Source organism: Podarcis filfolensis, assembly GCF_964270895.1.
Source record: "Podarcis filfolensis genome assembly, chromosome: 8".
Taxonomy (NCBI): domain Eukaryota; kingdom Metazoa; phylum Chordata; class Lepidosauria; order Squamata; family Lacertidae; genus Podarcis; species Podarcis filfolensis.
The window spans coordinates 62,489,616-62,496,245 of record NC_139611.1 but is presented as its reverse complement, the minus strand read 5'-3'; the positions used below and the strand labels follow the sequence as shown (position 1 = coordinate 62,496,245).

At 47.8% G+C, this 6,630-nt stretch overlaps 1 protein-coding gene across 1 annotated transcript in view; it reads left to right on the top strand.

The window, feature by feature from the left end:
• The window catches only part of MYOM3 (myomesin 3), a 146,046-nt gene that overhangs the window by 12,456 nt on the left and 126,960 nt on the right, over window positions 1-6,630 (top strand). The window lies entirely within an intron of this gene.

The window sequence follows — 6,630 nt, the reverse complement described above, 5'->3', positions numbered from 1 at the left end:
ACTTGGGCCTGGGAGAGCACATCTTTGTTTGAAACTGTCCTGCCATTTGATACCCAAAATTTCCTGACACAGTACATGTGGAAGGCGTTGAGGCATCGCTCCTGAAGTTTGTAAGTTGCCCATGACTCACTCCCATAAAGCAGCGTGCTCCACACACAAGCCTGGTAGACATTCATCTTGGTATTGGACATTAGCATCCCATTCTCCCATACTGTTAAATAGTGGGTAGACATAGCAGACAACGCAGCGATTTCTCCAAAGTAGCTCTTTATTTGTAAGCTGGAACAGAACTAAAGAGCAAACATCTCAGCCAGCCTGCTTTTATAGGCTGTCAACATTGTAGCAACAACAACCCAGGGTTTCCCGCCTAAAGTAACTGATGTGGACCTGAGTGAAAACTATATACACGATACTCCTGGTGGCCAGGGTGAGAACCTCAATACATAACACATACCCTTTTGGAGAGGCGAGCCATTGCTGTAGCTGCCTTGCCAATACACTTGTCCTGCTCTGCATTGATGGAGAGGCTGCCGGTTAGTGCCGGATTTATGTATAAGCCAAACAAGCTATAGCTTAGGGCCCCACTCTCTTGCCCCCCCCCCCAATTAAAGAAAACCTGGATGTACATTTCCAAAATACAAGATAAAAAACAAATAAAATAAAACCTACATACAGCAACAGTGTTTTGTGTTGTGTAGGCTCCTGTGATGTAAGTTATGGGCCCCGCCTGCTAGCCTGCTCCCTAGAATATCACTGGTTTGCTCATTTCTATATATCGGGTTGTTTTTCACTGTTAATATACTTCTTCTTAATTGTATTTCAGTTCAACAATTACTTTGATAAAATACATATTTTGTTATGTGCAAATGGCTTTAGATTACCTATTAGGTCCATAAATTACCATATAGCATATATTCAACACAAAAAACAGCGACAATTTGTTGTTGACAAAGGACAGATGGCCATATAAAGGGCCCCATTACCTTCAGTAGCTTAGGGCCTTGTCAAACCTAAATCCGGCCCTGCTGCCGGTTATGGTGGAACCTAGACAGACAAAATTGTCTACCACCTCAAGCATGTGGTCACCAAAGCTGATGCTTTGGCAAAGTCCAGACCAAATATATTGGTTTGACACTGAGGCTGAACTCCCTGCAGGCTTGGTCAAAACAGCTGATGAGTCTCTGTAGAGCTTCCTTGAAGTGTGCTGTCAAGGCTGTGGCATCTGCAAACAACATCTCTTTGATAAGGAGCCACCACACTTCAGTCTTGGCCTGGAGATGTTGGCAATGCCTTAGAATATAGATAGATGATAAGGAACACAATTAGCAAGAACTATCAATGCATGGACTTTGATGGCAAGATACAATGGCACAAGCTTTCAAACTATTACCATAGTTGATATTATGCTATTGTTGAATAACATGGGCCCGTTATACCTACGGGAACAATCCTACATGTATGGTGGTGCCTCTTTCTACTTCTGTTTTGGTTGATATGTTCTATGTATTTCCAAAAAACAAAATATTAATTAAAACAACCAAGTCTGATGGAATATGTATTCCAGGTGTGGGGAACTTGTGGCTCTCCAGATGTTGTTGAGCTACAGTTCCCATCACCCCAACCTCAGGCCATGCTGGCAGGGGCTGATGGGAGCTGGAGTCCAGCAATATCTGGAGAGCCGCAGATTCCTCACTAGGCTGGCTGCTTAGGCAGGTCCCCCAAAGGAGGGCACCCATTTGCATAGAATTTGCAAATTTTATTCACTTCTGGATTGGGGGCCCCCATCCCATAGAATGCTGAAGAATTTCCAGCCTCAGTTTCAGGGTTTCTGAGAGTTGAGGGGTGGTTGGGCCTCCTGAAATCAGGCCCTAAAGACAGAAACCAGATGGGGGTGGAAAAAAAACTCTAAGCGCTTTTAAAAAGCCTTTTTTCCCACAGGAAACTTCCATTACTGTTGTCTTTAGCCTTAGGTGAATTCTGTATCTGTCATTAAAAATTACTGCTGTCAACCGTAATGCATCAGAGAGGCAGGGAGGGAGAAGTAGGAGGGACAGGCTTGGGTTAGGCTCTGGTGGTCCGAAGAGGGAATTTAATATCTGCATGTTGCAGGTGTTTGGTTTTCCCCGCTTAACTTCGCCCAAACCAGAGCAAAAATCCACAAGCAGTTTTGTTTGGGACATCTTCTTTTTGCACAAATAGTTGAATGAGTGCTGGTTTCTAATTTTCTCTAAGGGAATATGGACAACTAATAGCATTTATAGCTCACCAAGGAGATCAGGGCAGCATACGTTTTATGGCTTCTAGCCACAATGGTTATGTTCCATCTCCACCGTTGAAGGCAGCAGGCCTCTGAATTCCAGGTGCTGGGAACTGCAAGGGGGAATAGCTGCTGTTGTGCTCAGGTCCTGCTCAGGGGCTTCTCATCGGCTTCTGGTTGACCACTGTGAGACCAGGATGCTGGACAAGACCCTTGGCTTTTGCCTGACCCCACATAGCTTTTCTTACGTTTTTGTGTGTTCTTACCTGCCTCTCTCATTTTATCTTTACAAATATCTTGTGATGTAGGTTAGGCAAGGAGGGAATGGCCCAAAGTCACCCACTGAGTTCCGTAACTTAGTTGGAAACTGTTCCTGAGTCTGGCACTCGCCTGCTCCGCCACACAGGTTCCCAGTGCTAAAGAGAAAGACAGGTTATCCGTAACTTTTAAAAATACAAAAATATAGCAGGAATGATGAGCCAGGTGTTAAATGTCAGCCGACTTTTGAGTTGCTGAGATGTCAACTTTTGAGTTGAAAAAGAATGTCTTCTGGAAGGCAGGGGAGGTGTCTGGAGGCAGAGCTAGGACAGGTAAAGCCAGGTCAGAATCTCATAAATTAAGGAGCGGAGGTAGGATAGAAACTTGGCTTTATGACTTTCCAACCCTAATGCTGGTTACCTAACAGAACCAGTGGTGCAATGAGTTACATTTCAAGGACACATTCACACAACAGTCCCAGGAACTATAGAGCTACCATTCCCAGCACCCTGAATAAACTACTACAGCTCCCAGGATTATTTCCTGGGAGTGGGTGCAGACACTGGCGGAGGAAGAGGGGGCGGGGGAGCGCACCGCCCCTGGCACCACAATCCCGGTGGGGTGCCATCGTGGCTCCCCCCCCCCGTGCTGGGTGCCATGCCCCTAGGACACACGCCACGCCCCCGGGACACACGCCAGCCACGCCCCTGCCTGCTCTCTGCCCCCGGTGCCGGAGCATGAAGCTCCGCCACTGGGTGCAGAATGTGCTTTGAAGGTATGGTGTGCCTGCATCCCTGAGCAACCACCTTGAGAAACCTCCATGGCTTAGCAGGATCACATCTCACTGGTCTTTAGGCTCCAGCAAATGCCCAGCCTTTCCTGGCTACTGGTGAATGCAATGCATTCATCACAGGAACATAGTATCTCATATCAGGTATGAATTCTGGCCCTCCTAGGTCAGTACTCTCTACCTCAACCGGCCGTGGCTTTCTGGGATTTCAGACAGGAGTCTGTCATGGCCTTACCTGGGGACACTGAAGATGGAACCTGGGTCTTCTGATGCTTGACAGCAGGTGCTTTACCACTAAGCTTGGTTGCCTAAGACCCACAGGTGGTTTCCACTCCAAACTAAGATGGGCTGCAACAGCCGTATCACTTTTTTTTTGTTCAGCACTTTTTTTAAAAGAGAAGTAGAAAGATGATGGGGGAGGGAGAAAAAGAGGAGCATATCCCATAAAAAGCTATGTGGTTCACTGTTGCAAGCTGGAGTCAAAGCTGTGCTTTGGATCTGCCTGCCCTAGACATTGGAAGCAAGGGGGAAACCCAAGCTCATATGCTGTGGGGAAGGGGCATGGAGAACCTTTCCTGAGTGCAGTGAGTCATGGCATGAAAAATCCCAAGATTCTTTCACAAATTAGCCAAGAATGTCGATTAAGTTGTGAGAAATTTCACCCAGTGCTTGTACATACATTTTTCCAGAAGCCAGCACCCATGAAAGTCATGTCTGCTTTTGTCACCCTTAAAGGTAAAGGTAAAGGTACCCCTGCCCGTACGGGCCAGTCGTGACTGACTCTAGGGTTGTGCGCTCATCTCGCTCAAGAGGCCGGGATCCGGCGCTGTCCAAAGACACTTCCGGGTCACGTGGCCAGCATGACGAAGCTGCATCTGGCGAGCCAGCGCAGCACACAGAAACGCCGTTTACCTTCCTGCTAGAAAGCGGTCCCTATTTATCTACTTGCACTTAGGGGTGCTTTCGAACTGCTAGGTGGGCAGGAGCTGGGACCGAACGACGGGAGCTCACCCCGCCGCAGGGATTCGAACCGCCGACCTTACGATCAGCAAGTCCTAGGCACTGAGGTTTTACCCACAGCGCCACCCGCGTCCCCAAATTAAGGTTTGTCACCCTTAAATGAGGACAAAAACCATCTGCAAAAACATCCTCCTGCCACCACACCATCCACAGGGATTAAGGGTTTGCTTTGCCAGCTGGCTTGTCAGACAATGGTACAGTTTCTGCTGTGCATGCCACCCCTCTCAACAGGACTTCCCATTCATTCGCCCTGCCTAAGCGGCACACAATTTAAATTTGCAAAACAACGGAAGGCGTTATTAATTGAGGAGGCCTTTGAAGAGGGCCGGGGTGGATTGAAGAGCACAGTTAGCTGTGTTGCTAGTAATTATTAGCACACTGTAATTACAATAACTGCTCCCCATAGGTTAGGACACCCTCTCTGCTCTATATATAAAGATCTCAGCAGCACCTGTCTTAGCTTGGCATCATTGCTTAATGCCGGCATTGCATGCTAAGAATGCTGTTTCACAACGCTGGGCCTCTGAAGCCCGCAGGCTAGTTAAACATCTGATCTCCTTCCGCATTGGTACAGCGCGTATGACTTCAGAATGCAATGTTCTCTACTTAAAAGGGCAGAGCTGCAGCTGGAAAAAACAACCATCACTCAGGGCTCCTGACACACATCCAAGCACTATCAGCATCAAAGGTAACATTCTGGTAACATTCATGCTTCCCAGCCTTGTCGTATGGGTGTTCCTCACCCACTCCTTCCACAAGGTGTGAGCACTCAGCATTTTCAGCTTCCCAAAGCCACACACCACCAATGTACAAGCCGTGCGTACCTTCTTCACACAACACATATCTGAACGACGGAATTTGCTCCTGTAAGAGGTAGTCATGGCCACTAACTTGGATGACTTTACAAGGGGGTTGGACCAATTCATGGAGGAGAGGCTATCAATGGCTACCACCTTCAGCGGCTGCGTTCTGCTTCTGAATGTCAAATGCTGGGGATCCAGCTGCCAATGGGCGTCTGGCTGGCCATTTGTGCAAAGAGGATGCTGGACCAAGTGGGCCATTGGCCTGATCCAGCAGGCTCTTCTTATCTCCCACTAAGAACTAAGCTAAAAGAGGCCTTGCTGCTTTGCTGAGGGGGGTTGAGAAATGCAGTCACCATGTTGGAGGGAGGAGAGCTCACCTGGACCAGTTAAGGAGGGTGACAATTTTTTATTACCTCCTGTCTTTCTTCATATATGTAGTCTGAAAAGTGCAGTCTCTCTGCATAGCAAGAGAGGAAGAGAGTCCAGCAACTGGTGGGAGGCAAGTGGGGGTGAGCTCCTTGCTTGGGGTACACTTGATCCGCTGCCCCACTCTGGTGTCGCCCATGTTCCCCAGAGGAAGGAAGAAGTAGTGAAAAGAAGAGTTTGCTTCCCATCAGAAAAACATCTAGCCTGGCTTTGGTTAGGGAGGCAGTGCAGTGTTTGGATTTTCTCCAGTAAAGAGGCCACAGCAAACAGAAATGCCTGGATGTAGGATTTTACACTCCTCCCTTCCCAGCCCTGGAAAAGCCTCCAGTAACGCTGGCTTTATGCAGATGAAGCAAGTTTCACCCAATGCGATTAAAAAAATGCAATCAAAACCATACCCCCCTCCTCCCAGCCCCTGGGTGGGTCTGTTTGCCTGAGCACACACAGAGTTAGTGTGCAACAAACAGTCAACACCAGCAAAAGCAGGAATCCGTTTATCATTCTTGAAGCAGAGATTATATTCCTCACCCATCCTACACACCTACACTTGCAGAAAATGCCGGTGACCTCCCTTTCTGCCTAACAAAGAAGGAGAATTAATTAGGAGATGCTGTTGCACCTATCTCTCCAGGCTCCATCAGCGAGGCGTCTGGCAAGTCTCCTGCTTTTGCTGTAGCAACAAGGAATTTCGCCCCCCAAAATTACACCTCCAATGTGCACCAAAAAACATGGCCCTGCCTGGAGGAAAAGGGCTGGCTGTGCCATGCAGAGGGCTGTCTGAGGCAAAGCTCAGATGGATTCCTCCACTAGATAAATCTGAGGTCAGGCAGACACACCCAGATCCTGCAGTTAGAACATGTGGGGCACTGATATCCAACCCACTCCACCCCACCCAGTTGCAGAGGAGCATTTTATTTATTTACCCATCAGCCCCAAAGGCTCCCAGATCAGGTGAGGTACAATCAATTCAAACAGGCTTACAATCGAAGGAAAGTGGCACACAAGGACAGAGAGAGGGGGAAAGCAAACTCAGACACCATTTTATTTTTGTTACTTGTAAAAAAGAAATAAAAAAA